Source organism: Mytilus galloprovincialis, chromosome 5 (genome assembly GCF_965363235.1).
Source record: "Mytilus galloprovincialis chromosome 5, xbMytGall1.hap1.1, whole genome shotgun sequence".
In the NCBI taxonomy this organism is placed as follows: domain Eukaryota; kingdom Metazoa; phylum Mollusca; class Bivalvia; order Mytilida; family Mytilidae; genus Mytilus; species Mytilus galloprovincialis.
In genome coordinates this window covers 98,359,654-98,376,046 of record NC_134842.1, presented here as the reverse complement: position 1 = coordinate 98,376,046, position 16,393 = coordinate 98,359,654, and the positions used below count along the sequence as shown (strand labels likewise).

General features: G+C 30.5%; 1 long non-coding RNA gene across 1 annotated transcript; it reads right to left on the bottom strand.

Moving 5' to 3' along the window:
• Nucleotides 1–642: 642 nt before the first annotated feature.
• LOC143076858 (uncharacterized) lies at nt 643–4,842 on the bottom strand. Its single transcript, XR_012978810.1, has 4 exons — nt 4,762–4,842; nt 3,761–3,863; nt 1,654–1,873; nt 643–865 (listed from the first exon to the last, which is right to left on the bottom strand). It is a non-coding gene; the product is annotated as an uncharacterized LOC143076858 (long non-coding RNA).
• Nucleotides 4,843–16,393: the final 11,551 nt, after the last annotated feature.

Below are 16,393 nucleotides of genomic sequence, written 5' to 3'. Positions count from 1 at the left end.
TCAGTTCCTACATGTTGAAGATGCGTTTTACTCCAATCTTTATTTTCTATGATTGTTGATTTCCAGCTGTTGGTTAATGGTTCACTTCGTGCATTCTAGCTTACTACATCAATAAAAACTGACAGCGGAAAAATAACCAGTAGTACTCTATGTGGCGTTATAAATAATTAATCAATGATCTTTTTATGAGGGTAGGTGGGAGGTTAATTGTTATGTTGTAGTGTTATAGTTCTTAATAACGGTTAAATGTGGTCGGTAACACATGCTGTAAATCATTCTACATTAGAGTTTCTGTCAAACCCTGTTATAAAAGTTGCGTTTATTAGTGACTTAGGGGTACGATCGCCAACAAAGAAGTTGGATTTCAATAACTTCCGTAAAAAGGTCAAATCAAAACGAAAAAATAGAACAATATATATGTCAGAGCCAGGACTCTATGTTAAAACCCGTACTTTGACCTATAATGGTTTTCATTACAAATTGTTTCTTTGATGGAGAGCTGTCTTAAAGGGACTCGAACCACATCTTCTCATATATGAGTATACAGTATGTAAAATAATCCTACATATAGTATACTTTCTGTCGAACGGTAGGAGATGAACTCTATAAGAAATGGAAATGTATAGAGAACAGGAATTTTTACTGGAGCTAAGCTAAGAAAGTGTGTATAATTGATTAGGAAGGACAGATTCCGTCCACAATGTTTCCTTGAGAATAAGAATGTGACTTTGAGTTTGTAAGCCTCTCTTGTCTTGTTGATAGGGGCGGTTTAAAAGTAAATTGTAATCTCCGTTTTAATATCTTTATGTTTGGTAGACAACTCAACAATGTAGTATCCTATTCCTCGCAACCTGAACGTCCAACACTGAAAATATATATGAAAATTTCACAATGATTGGTTAACACAGGTCACGACTATGCAATGCAAGTTGACTTGTTCATTTGTTTGTTTCCCTGACGAACTTGATTTTGTATCAGAAAAATCGAGCTATGTAAAACGATTTCCCCCTTTTGATAATTAAGCGAGTTAAATTTAATGCATCTAACTCGAGTTTGGAAGCGGTTTGAAATTGACATTTAAATTTGTGGAAGTTTAAAACGAGGTAAATGTGTTAACTAAACAATTTTTTTTCGAAGATCTATTTTCATTTTATTGCATTCCTCTACTTTATTTTGAATTAAACTATGACGATTGTGTGTTTCTCAAATAAATTTGTTGAATGATTCTGTTTTATATAAATTATTTTTCTCATTTTAGCGATATTGTTTAACATTGCCATATTAGCCGGATATTTGTGAAGCCATAACACCAGGTTCAACCCACCTTTGTTATTCTTAAATGTCCTATTTCAAGTCAAGGATATGGAAGTCGTTATCAAATAGTTCTTTCTATGTATGTTGAGATAAGTATTTGTTGAACTTTAGTGTTTCTGTTGCTCCGTTGTTTTCTTCTTTGATATTATATGTTTGTATCCCATAAATTGCATTGCTTTTGGAATAAATTATAAATATTATTATAGTTGATGTGTTTCTTTCGGTTTTAGTTCGTAACCTGAATTTATTTTCCCTCAACGATTTATGACTTTTGAACAGCGGTATACTTCTGCCTTCATTACAATCATACAAGTTTTACAGATAGAATTATCTAATTACCTTTTCTCACAGACAAAGAAGTTCCACCAATAGCATGCTCTATCTTTCCAATGAAGTTTACCATCTCCTCTGTATAAGTGAGTGGAAAGACATTCCTCATAGTATCGGGTTGGCTCTCCTGGTCCCCAATCAGTGAAATCAAACTCGGTGCCACTTTGGTTCCAGATAAATCGTCTATCCATTCGTAAATCATTTGCGCCAAGCCAAACCCATATATCTTCTGAAATACATTGGTTGGAATAGATAAGAGTCTACTTTTTCAATGCCTATGCCAGTTCTTGAATTAAATTTACTACACGTCATATAGCGATACTAGCGTCAACATGATAGCCAAAAAAACAGGAATGGCATAAGCCGGTCCTTTTGTAACCCGAATTATATTCCTACTTTGATCGACATTAGTTTTAACAACGTGTCAATGCTACATTTAAGAAACATATCAGACAAACGATAACAAAGGTAATGTTTTGAAGACGCAAACATTCTTTTTCTCAGAATATCTAGTGTCGAATTCAAATTTTATACATGTGGATCTGTCCTACGAAAATGCTTGTACCAAATCAGGAAAATGCCAGTCATTATCCGTGTGTTTAATGTGTTCGAACTTAAAATTTATCAAAAAGTATAAAATATAAAACAAAATGAGATATACTGTTTTAAAAAGCTTTCATTTGCAATGTATGCACATGTGATAATGAAAATCAAAACTTGTCGGAAATTATCTAAATTCCGTGTAAACGAGCATAGGGTGCAAATTAGTTTTGCGGAAAGTACTAAATAAAATTTCAAGTTTGTTTAAAAATATGCAATATGCTAATCAAGTTATGTCCATGTTGTAATTATGGGTTGAAATGCTTTAGATATGAAAACAACACACAGTAAATTTGTAACCTTTCGGATTAGTTTTAAGATTTTTACCGCTTTTTTAATATCACTTTACACATACTGTCTATGGTAAATCAGTTGATAATGTATACATTTTAACGATTTCTCGTAGGGCCGAACTTTGCTTAACAAATACACAAAGAAACTGTATAATTTTTAAAAACAAATTGATGGCAAACATTGTCTTTACTTTTAAATGAGAGGTTGGCATCATTAATTGGAAGTTCTGTTTTTTAAATTGTCGTTTTATGTAAATTTTGTAAAAAAATAAAATCAAAAAAACGTCTCGAAAGCAAAAAAAAATTTTTTAAACGGATTTACATTTCCATAATGATTTAGTATAACTACTTTCAATATTGGTCCAATGAACGGAAAACTTTATCTTTAATTTGAAAAAAAAGTCTTGTATCGTTTCTTTTGTTGACTAGTATATATAACTTTTATCATAAACTGTACAGCATTTTGAGTTCTAACCAGTAACTTTGACCAGACAAAGTTAACCTGTGACAGCTTTATGAACTGTTTTTAACGATCGTAGATCTTACATAAAGAGGTGTTAAACATCATCTAATTAATCAGTCAATCGAAAACAAATTCTTCCAGTCATTTATGTGAAATATTCTTTTTTGAATAGCAGTCCGTTTACATTTGTAAGGTTAAAACTTACTAAGGTTTTCAGAAAACATCGCCTATCAATGTCAAAAACTTAGGTTATACGGATGTTTTAGCTTTTCTTCGTTCACATGTTCTTGAGTTTTTTTTATAGTGATTAAGATTATCACACAATGTTGACTGCTGCTGACATTTTCACCTATTGTGATATTATTTTATTAGACTGTCATACAAGTCAGAGATTTAGTTAGCTATAAAAGCAGGTTGGTTGCATCTATAATTTTCTGAATAAGAAAATGCCTGTACCAAGACGTAGATATGACAGTTATTATCTATTCGTTTGAGGTGTTTGCGCTACTGATTTTGCCAATTAATTAAAGGCTTTTCTTCTAGAATTTGCTGCAAAGTTCGTTTTTTTTTGGGGGGGGGAGGGTTGTTTTGTTATTTAACTTTTGATTTTAAAATAAAATATTTTTCTTTTGTAGCCATTGCGTTGTCTGTTTATGTTTTAATGTCTTTCTGATATTTTTAGCCCCTCTTTTAGAGTTTATCCTATTTTCAGTTTGTTTTTGTCCTCACTTTAATTTTTTAAGTCTAGCGTACTACTTACTGTCAACTAATGTCGGCTTTGGTAGGATACTCATCAAGAAGTTGTTTTCTCCAGCTGTATGAATTTCAGCCAAATACGCATTTAGGTTGTATTTACAGTAGTCCTTAAACAAAAGACATTTGAATTGGAGGGACATTTGTTTTAAATTGATAGTTATTTAGATTTGTGTGTAAAAATGAATAAATCATTACTAAACATATGAGTCAGTCGACAAATTGTATAATATAATTACCATCAACAAGGGTTATAAACATGATAAAATAGATAAGAGGGTTTGCATCAAATAATCAAGTATTGCAGACTGAGATAAATTCATTGCATGTAACATAGATACCTACCTTATTATACACCTGCATATGTAATTTGCATGATCGTTTTTATGTTTTCATGTTTGCAGTTTCATAGAAATAATATCTAGATAAATATTTTTATGTTTTAAATTTACTACGACTAAGATGATTATGTTTGCAAAAAGAAAAAGAAAGGTACATAAAACGAAATATGATAGAAGGATAGATAGATACTATATTCTCTAAAAACTAAATAAGTTTACAGAAAAGGAATATGTGGGATGAGTGTCAATGAGACATTTCTCTATCCAAGTTACAATTTGTAAAAAAAGTAAATAATTGTAGGCCTTGGTATGGTGTTTAACAACACGGACATCAAGCTATAAAGGGACCCAAATGACTAGTGTTAAACAATGCAAATAGGAAATCCAATGGTCTAATATACATTAAAAATGATAAACACTTATGAACCAAATCAACAAACGACAACCACTAAACAACATGTTCCTGACGTAGGATAGGTATTAATACATGGTCGTATTTGTCTCATTTATTGAAAAATAATCAAGGGATATTAGAAATACAAACATGATGAAGGCAACGCTATGGAAAACAAACAAAAATACAGAAAAAACGATAGAGGACAAATAGTTTGTTGAACAATGAAGTACGAATGTGTGCTGATTAAAACGAACTGTAACAAAGGCGTACCTGAGCGTCATCCCAAGTTCGTTCTATGTACTGGATTGAATAACACGAATCTTCATATCTTTGCCAGCCACGTTTCCAATGTGCCTTGCCTGAAGTATTGCAATATAATTAAGTTCAGAAGTTAAAAATAAATAACACACCTATGACAGAGAAATCTGATACAGTATATGATGAATTTAATGTTAAGGTTTTTTCATATTATCGTCAGATATATCTCGAATGTACTTTTTAATGTTTGGTCCTTATCATGTCCATGTCATACGTGTATTTTATCAATGATTTTAGTCACTTTCAGTATAATTATAGATTTTGTAAAACTGAATCAAATCAACTGTTTGACACAGTGGAAAGTGTATGTTAAAATCTTATCTCTAAAGACTTTTTATGAATAAAAATTTGTTTAGACGTATTTGACTGTTAGTTTGATAAGTGATCTATGAACCAGATTTATAGAATAACCGCTCGAAGAATTCAAATAGAGAAACATATTCAAGTGACCGAACAACACATTAATTCACGAATGTGCGTAGCGCATGAGTTGATTATCAGTATTGTTCGGTCACGAGTTGAATATTTTTCGATATTTGAATTCTTTGATTAGTTGTTCTTTTTAATACATTGGCAAATGTAAAATAGAAGATGTGGTATGCTTGCCAATGAGACAACTGTCCACAAGAGACCAAAATGACATTAACAACTATAGGTCATCGCACTGCCTTCAACAATGAGCTAAGCTCATACCGCATAGTCAGCTATTAAAGGCCCCGATATGACAATGTAAAACAATTCAAACGAGAAAACTAATGGTCTTATTTATATAAAAGAATGGCTTTTTATGAAATTAAAGAAGAAAATGTAAGGAACTTTATATTTTTCTATGTATTCACAATTTATTTTGATACGACGTTATCGACGTCTTAACACCGTTTTCGTTTCATGACGTCAAAGAATTGAAAAAACCACATGTGAAATTACCGGTTTTAATTTCACTAGGAAGTCTATATAATTCATTGCAGCCAATTTAATAATTAAGATTAAAGATATACTGTGTTCTGATATTTAATGCCAACAGTACATCCGTAGATAAAGTGACCAAAAGAACTCTGCGTAAACGGAAAATCACCAAAAATGAAGAATATATATTAGTCAAAGATTTTGGTTAAGCCGTCAATGTCGGCAATACCTCTTCAGCACGAGTGTATATCAGCAAATCCGCATTATTAATATCAACGGTGCTGGCTTGTAAACATTTGTGATATAAATAGTGAGCTTGTATATGTTGTAAAAGATAACTGGTATTGTTTTGTTTTTTTTTATTATTTTTACTATAACGACAATGGCATCTATAACAGACATTTACATTTGAATAATTATACCGATGAAATGCTAGACAATTATTGATAAATAGATATTATGGTATAACTGATCTTAATTATGCACCTGCTACCATATTTTGAACTAGAAAGCGTATTTAACATCCACCTAGGAATATAATAGTGTCAATATGTTGACTAAAGTGTAAGAATATCATCTCACCTGGATTGTCTGCTCCTTCTGCAATAAAAGTGTATATGCCAACATATTATTTATTTCAGTTGATTTAAATTGATTGACGTCTTTATCTAAAGTATACTAAAAAAATACTGAGCTACAAGAAAATTCAAAGCGGTAATTCCCAAATTAAATGGTAAAATCAACAGCTCAAGCACATTAAACGAATGAAAAACAAATTTCATATCCCAACTTGGCACAGGCATTTTCTTTTTAAAAAACATATTGGATTCAACCGTTGTTTTAGAGCTACATGTAGTTAAACCATTAACTTGTTAAATATAATAACTTAGAGTAAAATCACACAGTTTGATAAGAATTATTTTTATTGTTTTTCTGGCATGCCATAGACATGTCTAATTTTTTTTTTTTTTTTTTTTTCGTTCGGAATAATCATTTTCATGAAGTCAAAACAAGCCTTTACTGTTAAATTCAAAGTTTAGTATGCGAAACAACTTGTGTATAAATTACTAAAGAACATTATAGATTAAAATGATAAATAATATATTTAACTAAAATTTTGATATCCTTGTTTGATTATGTATGACCTATGAATTCAAAATGATGCAACATATTCCAGATGTAATGTAAAGCTTTTATCATACGAAACTAACACAATGTTCAATCTATTTTTATATGATTCGAAAATAAGAGTGATGTCAAATACTTAACATACCACAATAAGGTATATCACAAAACGCCCATCTAACATCCGGGTCAGTTGTATAACACCATGGACCATATACCGCATTGTCTGGATTGCGGCAGTAATTTTCATGATCCTCCTTTTTACCCGAGGATCGATGCGTATATGGAGTTACCGATAACCATCGTTCACACGTGTTTCCATGTCTTGTTTTGCTTATTGTTCCGGTGTAATTTTTTCCCTGTTGATCCATTCGACAATTTTGTTCTAAAATTACATAAACTATTATCAGACATATGAAGATGTGGTGTGATGCAAATGAGACAACTCTTCATACAAGTTATTATATGTTAAAGTTAATCATTAAAGGTCAAAATACGGTCTTCAAAACCAAGCCTTGGTTCACTGCGTACAGCAATTTTTAAGGGGATCCAAAAGACTAGTGTCAAAACCATTCAAACAAACAAAAACCAACGGTTTGATATATATAAAAAAAACTTCTGAACCATATTAACAATCGACAACTACTGAACATCAGATTCCTGACTTAGGACGGTGCAAGAAAATGCAATTGGTTCAATATTCTAATAGTTAACAACCTCTGTTTACCAAGTTAGGCTTTTGTCATGATAAACGTGTGTTTTCTCCATTGACAATATATAAACTACCGATCGGCTATGTCTAATAAATTTGTAAGAAGTAATCAATGTACACATTTTGTTATCAGTTTCTTCAGGTTTTTGTTTGTGCTTAATATTATAAATATTCATTTGTTTTCGTCAAAAGGACAAAATTGTACCAAGAACTATGTGTATTTGATGTGCTATGTTGTATTGTAAAGATTTATTTCTCATTTCATGTTGTCATTTTTAAATTAAAAAGATACTGCATGATTGCCAATGAAACAACTATTAATCAGTTGAAGTGCATATAAGAAATTTTAGGCAACCGTCCGTACTTCAACAATGAGCACAATTGATATTGTGTAGTCGGTTTTAAATGGTCACGACATAAAATATGTGAAAAAATCAAATTTACTACCTAACTCAAATGAAAAACCATTAATGAAAAAAACAAATAAAACTATCTAAAACCATAAACTACAGGTTTCTGACATGGCAAAGGTACGAAAGAATGTGACAGGGTTAAACTTATCTTAGCGCTGTATGTTTATCGCTACTACAGAAATATTTTATGTCAAAAGCTTGACATGTCATGACTTACACATTTCCTTTCGATTGAATTGTGTTCAGCACTCGGAAGTATGAATTCGGACATCATCCACAATCAAACAATAATTCCGAAATAGATAAATATAACAAACTTGTTCCTAAATGAAACTAGTTTACATTCTACAATGTGTATTAGATTTGATTTCATAATTAAGTGTTTTTCATATAACGATAATGAGTGTTAAGTTCAAGGAACATCTTTGGCTCGATAAACTTTAACTGATAATCGAAAACAAATGCATTTATCTCTTTTATTGTCTAAAATATTACTGATTGGATTATTTCAAAACAGGTGAATATTTGTATAGAAAGCACATACAATACGAAAAGAAGGTTCTTAAATATTGTCTTAAAATCATTAAGTCTAAAATTCTACTCCAAAGATTTTTTTTAGAAGACTAAATGTTGTTGGTGCGTGAATTTCCGTTAAATGATGTAAAAGAATCATGGTGTCACCTAGTTCGTTTTAAAGATCCAAAGCTGTTTGCAAAATTGAACCAAAATCCTTGACATAGTCCATTAACTGTACAAGGTTATCAAAGGTACCAGGATTATAATTTAGTACGCCAGACGCGTGTAACTTGACCAAATCAAAATAAAACACTACATAAGTACTTAAAGACCCAAATCAATGATACTAACACAGCTTCGGTATAAAATTGATATACACGTCAACGACGATACCACACTTAATCTTAATCAACAATTTCATACATTAAGAAAGGCTACTGATGGCCTCTATTAATTTTCTTCACTTGCATGTGGTATTCCATTACAGCATGTCTTAACATTGTCGGATAAGAACCTAGGATTATGTATGAATGGATCATCTGTATAAGCATTAGCTCCACCTTTGATAAAGCTATTAACTTCTTTACTGTCCAATGTAAAATAGATAAACAATTATCTATAATGGACATCTTAAAAGAATATATATCAAATCTACATGATCGTATAAATAATACTTAGGCATTGGCATAGACTAAAGTAAGATGAGAAAAAAATATTATGGAGGAATTATAATTAGATATGAAAATAGGAACGTATAGTGTCATTGTCCATATTGTCAATGAGACAACTCTCCACTAGACAATATGACATGACAGTGAGAACACCTATACTGTAAAATTCGAAAGTCTTACCTGGTTTTGGTGAGTTATCATAACTATCTAGAAAAAGAGAAAAAAGATATTATATATGTTATACAAAGAATCTTTAAGTAATTACTCAATTATAACAAGTTCCAATTTGGTAAAAAGGGGTACAAAAATATCTCATTTTAAGTTCAATTTGGTATTTGCGTGTAAGACGTGCTACCATAGCTTCAAGACAAGTTGCAAAATTAATGTATGAAAGTAATGTATACATTTTCTTTTATTTGTAAATAATATTTAGCTTGACATTTCATTTAGTTCATCATTGAAGCAGTTTTTCGTTCTTTACTTGACAAAAGGGATATCGCTCTATTCATGTTGTGACAATAAAAGAGGTACCCATTGTGTTATACATATTATTAAATATTTAATACTAAATGTCGTTGTTTTTCTGTTTGATGGCTTAACAAATTAGACGAATAACACGTATCATTTTCTTTGCATAAAAGTGGTCGATTTTGATAGGTCATCTTCCACAGTAAAAGATAAAAACAACAGAATAACTTCCTTTTGGTTTCATTAGTTATATGTGTAGATTGGCAATTTCTATCCCCCCTTCAATCAGCTAAAAAATGAATATCAAGACGAAAATGTGTAATGAGTGTCATGAGACAACTCTCAATCAAAGTCACAATGTGTAAAAGGTAACACGTATGTGTCAAAGCACGGTCTTTAAAACAGAGTCCTGGCTCACAACGAACAGAAAGCTAAAAAGGGCCCTTACATGACTAGTGCGAAACATTTCAAATAGAAAACCGTCGGTATAATCTGTATAAAAACGAGAAACTTATGAACCACATCAACAATCGACAACTACTGAACCAAAATAGGAAAGTTGCTGTCACAGTCGTAGAGTAACAACAAGTTCCTTATATACCGTTAAATACTACCAACAAGACAAATCATTGATTATTTTTATCAATTGTTTTACAAGGACATTTTTAGGCATGGTGTATTAGTATAACGTCGTCACTACTACTTTCACAAAGTGCATCCTGATTTGTAATTAATTGATTGTATTTGTTTGTCATTGCACAGGAAATATTTTACTATTGTTTACACGATACCGATTTGTGTAGAACTGTTTCAACAATAAAAGACATGAGAAACATCATAATAAACAATTAAACAAAAAAATATATAAATATAATTAGGTACTATAATTATCAAAGGTATTAGGCTTATAATTTGATATGCCAGACGCCCGTTTCGTCTGCATAAGACTCATCAGTGACGCTCAGGTCAGAATAGTTACAAAGCAAATAAATCATACCACAATGAGGAACAGTGCAATATTCCCATTTAGTAGCAGCATCAGTTGTATAACACCAAGGTCCGAATGGTTCGGGAATTGGATTTCGACAATAATTATGTTGATCTCCCAATTTTTCTGTTAGTAGGTGATAGTGTGGGTACGTTTCTGACCACTGCTGGCAGGTTCTTCCACTGTCTGTTGTACTAACGGTTCCATCATAATCCAAACCCAGCTGATTGTCTATACATTCTTTTGCTTTAAAGGTCAAAAGGCATTTAGTAACTGGCTTATTATTTATAAATATTTTTACAATTTAAGTTACATTATTGATATCTGTTGGCGTTAACACATGCTATAAAAAATGATATAATACAAGTAGTAACACTATCATGACGTTTGTTCTTAAAATTGAACTTGCGCTCCAATCGGATCGCCTTTTACCGTTCAAACTATGGTTGCGAACGGTCAATTATCTATAGTAAATCTCTACCGTGTTGTACATTCCTAAACTCTTTGTATCTTCCCCAAATACCTATATTTGCGGCGTAAGAAGAATGTACATGGACATGTTATCAGAACAATTTTTTTTATACGCTTGCAGAAACCTTGAATACTCATTCGCTAATAATTCACTACATTATAAATATGCATTAGATATTATTGATTAGTGAATGAATGTGTATTGTGATTTAATCATTCGCAAAGCTATGTACAACTTTAAAAAAGTATCATGACATTTGTTGTTTCACAATTTAAATTTCAAAATCTTTGAACTGTATAACCATACTTAATTACACGTCTTAATCATCATGCGCCTATTCAGGTCTTTTGGAGCTAATTCATTTTGCTATGTTTTTGCTTATACTAGATGGAACTTAAAAGTCAAACTGCGACTTGAAGTGCTTGTCGTTTCAATTCAAAACAAGAAAATATAAAGGATAACCTTTTAAAACAATGAAACTATAACTTTATCATGCTGTGACTAATACGGAAATTTAATTGATCGAATAATGAAGTATACAAAGAATTTTCCGAAAGTAAAACCAATGAGTTCATATAAACCAACCAATACAGAGACACTTCATTTGAATGAAACTACGGAACCGTCAATCAATCAACATTGACTCATTGTATTTATAATGGGTAAATTCCATTTGGACCTTCTAGTCATTAGCATTCAATATCATTATTCTTGAAAAAGATCATACCTGTTACATGTAATGCCCAAACACCAATACACCATATACCACAGAACAGTACATAGCTAGTCGAACACGCCATGATGTTCTGAAAATAAATTGAAATGTCGTGTAATTACCTATAAATCAACAAATATTTAAAATACATACATATTGAAATATGATCATTGTCTAAAGGTAGCAAACATTTCCCATTTATCGACTTGTATCTTATACAAATTTTATTTTTCAGGGTGTATGATAAGATAAGGTATCGTTCTCTTTCAAACTTTAAATATTTCAAGGCTATTGTTTGATTATTTAAGTTTCATTTACACTTAAGCTAGATGTTTATAATTGATGCATCACGTTATTTTGCAGCATTTCATTTATTATCATCTATTTTTTAGCATTTGATATATAGGTTAGTTTAAGGCATGAAATGACTTCTTATCTGAAATGAAAAATATTTTCAAAAAAATGCGTTATACAAATAAGGTGACACAACAATACAAAGAAAAGATAAGAAGGATATATGTTTCTTGGTTGTGAGTATGAATGTAAATCATGTAATATTTTAGTGAGGAATTATATTTTTTCATTAACATATTAAATCGATAAATACAAAAAAGTTAATCAACTATTTATGATCGTATCCGTTGGCCTACAAATAAGCAGTTTGAAGTTTGTTGTCGGTTAGACAACGAACACACATAAAAGAAAAAAGAATACATCTGGCATTTTTGTATTAAGTTTTTAAGTTTCGAATTGTTTTTTTCGCTGCTCAACACTGAAGCGACAATCGTTGAAATGATAAAATATTAAATAAAATGCTTACCTCTGAGTGTTTGATTCCAACTTGAAATAACATACATGGTCAAGTTTTATATATACTAACTGTCTGCTGAATCAGCAAATTATAATATGTCTAACCTTCTACTGTATTAAACGTGGCATCATGTTCGTTAGGTCCGTTATTTAAATGACAAAGGATAATAATAATTATTATAATCATCTATTTCAACATTATTTAAACTGATACATATTTAATTATGTCTTACTTCAGTAATTACGTCACCTAGTTAATATTCAAACAATCGTTGAAAAATAACGATTAAGAGAAAGGGATGTATATTTGGTGGTCGACACAAATTTGACATTTGAACTTGAATTAAAAAAACGTAAAATAACCAAAAAAACTTCAAGGAAAATTCAAATCGCCTGATGAAATTAAAATTTAAACACATCAAACGAATGGAAAACGACATTTATAACCCTGACTGGTTACAGGCATTTCCTTATGTAAGGAACAGCCGATAACAACTATGACCTATTACTTGTATTAGTCACATAACATTCAATTATGTTGAACATGCACCCAAAAAATGTTACCATGTTATCGGTGTACATATCAATCATTTAGCGTCCGCGAACAAAGTTTAAGATGAAATAAGATCCAGTTTGATTCCCGGAGATATTGATTTCAATGGTGATCTGACCAGATTTAAGATAGATTTAAGAAGATGTGGTATGATTGCAAATGAACGAGTTTGAATAATTAAGAAGATAGTACGAATTCGAAAGAAAGTAAGTGAAATTGACAATCAAAACATGCATTTCTCACTTCTGCACAAACGTTCAATTTCTTTTTTTTATTTGCATTTGTTACGACATACTTTATAGTTTTCTATTGATATGACTATCAGTCTTTTTTTAAAAGCTACAAAACTTATACTGCAAACCATGCGATTATTTTTACAAAGAACTTATTAGTTATGCATTTTCCTATTTAATAATGTATAAAAAAAATAAAGAAGTTGTTTATGTACGAATCATCAATTTGTATAATAAACCAGAATACACCAGCGTCATTGCGGGTCCGTGACTGATTTAAAGTACCTACTTCTTATTTTTGTCTGGATTTTTAGTATTCGTATTGTCATATGATGACGACAGGAATATAATAAATTGCCAAGTTTTATGTTTTTCGTATTACAATCGGAAACTACATGTGACATATACTGTTGATATCTGTATCAGATTCGACCCGACAATTGGATTGGTGTAATTTTTAGTCAACACCATTGTCTTATTTTAGTTATAAAGTTTAATTATTCCATTCGTTTTTGTAACGTCATTACGGTTAACAATTGGACTTTGGTATTTATATAGTATAGATAACATGAATAATTTAATTCAGTAATATATGTATAGTTAAACAATTCCTCTGTTTAAATCAACTGTAAAGGTCAATGGTGTTCGTTAGTAGAAACGACTACCTATTATAAAAGTCAAAGCTTTTGTTTCCAACCTAAAACTTTTATTCGAGCGCTTATAATAAATCTGTTGTTAGCGAACCCATGTCCGGCATACCAAATTAAAAGCCTTGTATATATGATGAGTTTCAGATTATCACCCTCTACTTTTAATTTCGATTACAACTAAATGATTTAATCAATTTATATATTAATGATAATGATTTTTATAAAACAACAGTGTGTTTCTGTGTGATTATAGTCAAACCTTTTAAAACCAACCTCTTCATTTTGTAATAGTATTAATCTGATAGAGAACTGTACACGTCGGACTAGAAAACACTAGATAGTCAATGGATATTCAGTTATTTAAAAAAAATGTTCAAAACAAAATAGGTTTTTTTTTTAACTTTATACAGTTTCAATTTCCGGGTTGAAATGACAAGGTGTTTATCTAAAATTATTATTTGATCACGAACTTAATACAAAGATTAAACCTTTAAACATAACCATGAACTTATCATAATTGTAAAGATGAGAAAGATATCGCTTAGAAAGATTATAAAAACCGTTTGTGTAATCAGTGAACAGATATTAGACCACTTTTACCTCAAATTGAAATTTTCGAATGTCAATTTATTTTCAGAGTGGTATTTAGACTATTAATTTGTAATGGGATAAACTCTTACAATACTTCCTGCTGCTTTTATTTGCATTGTGATTTGGTTGGCAGATTTGTAATAGTTATAAATTCCATAAAAAAAGGAAAATTGAAACAAGTTATCGCATAGTTTTTTTAAATGCATTTTACATTAGCAATAACCGCATACTTTTCATAGTCCTATTCCTGCTTGGAGAAAATAACCCTACAACGTCATATATTTTATTCAAATCAAATCAATAGATTAAGTTTATGTCAAATGTTCTTTAAGCAATGTTACTGTATTGTATTCTATACAAATCAAATTTTCTTGTTTCTCTCTGTGATGAAAAGTGAAACATTTGAAAAGTTACTAACGGTAACATTAACGAATATGCCATAGAATTCTTCCATCAAAACTGACAGATCAACATATTAAAGACATTAAAAACATTAATAAGTTGGGCAAAGATTGAAACCTTGACACATTCTTTTGTACAGATTTCATTGCATATTGTTTAGAAAGTATAGTGCTTTTACATTCTTTTGAGTTTCCCTATTCTAATTAACCAAATCAATTCGTCAAATTCAAGTTAGTTCCTCTAATAATTGGTTTATAAATTTCTTTTAAATTTCGCATACCTTTTTTATTTGGGAAACAGGAAAGACCACAACAATGTGTTTTTAATATAATCGATCTTTGTCAATAAATTGAAATATAAAAGCAAAAGCTTGGAATATATTTTTACTGGAATCATTATAAAATCATGATGATGATTGTAGGTAAATTGTTTTTATTTGATATCTGTTTTGTCCTGCCATTCGTTGTTCTCGGTGAGTACTTATTAATTATTTCAATATAAATCACACAGATATATAAATTTAGTCTTAATCATCTGATTACCTATATTATCAGACATGTTACAGACATCCTCGAATGCTAAAACATCTTCTTTTTTTAATATAAAAAAGAAGATGTGGCATGATTACCAATGAGACAACTGTCCCCAAAAGACCAAAATGACAGTCATTAACAACTATAGGTCACCCTACTGCCTTCAACAATGAGCAAAGTCCATACCGCATAGTCAGCTATAAAAGGCCCCGATAAGACAATGTAAAACAATTCAAACGAGAAAACTAACGGCCTTATTTATATAAAAAAAATGTAAGTCTCTTTTAAGGGAAGTAACTTTGCAAGAGAAACTGAATATACGTACTAGTGTATTTTCATACTAAGGAATTTAAAAAGTAAATAACTTCTTAGATATTCTGCATGTGAATAATAAGTGTAACACGCATTATTATCGTATTAAAGAATTAAATGAATTTCCTTGCCTTGAAGTTCGGAATTTTTTTTTAAATTTTATTATGATTTTTACTTCGTCTAACGATTTGACAAGCTGCTTTACATAACACGATATCATGTCAAACTAAATCAACTTCTATAATTCATACGCATAGTTTAATGCAATGGAATTAGGGGTAACACAATTTTAGGAGAACCGGAACTATTTCACATTCTAAACTAGAAGAAATAATGGAACGCCACAGCTGTCTTATGTGGAACTCTGATATAACTTTATGTTGTTTTACTATTACTTAATGTTGTTTTATTATTACTTAATGTTGTTTTATTATAACTTAATGATATTTTGTCTCTACTTAATGTGGTTTTTACATTACGTAATGATGTTTTAATATAACTCAATATGGAATAG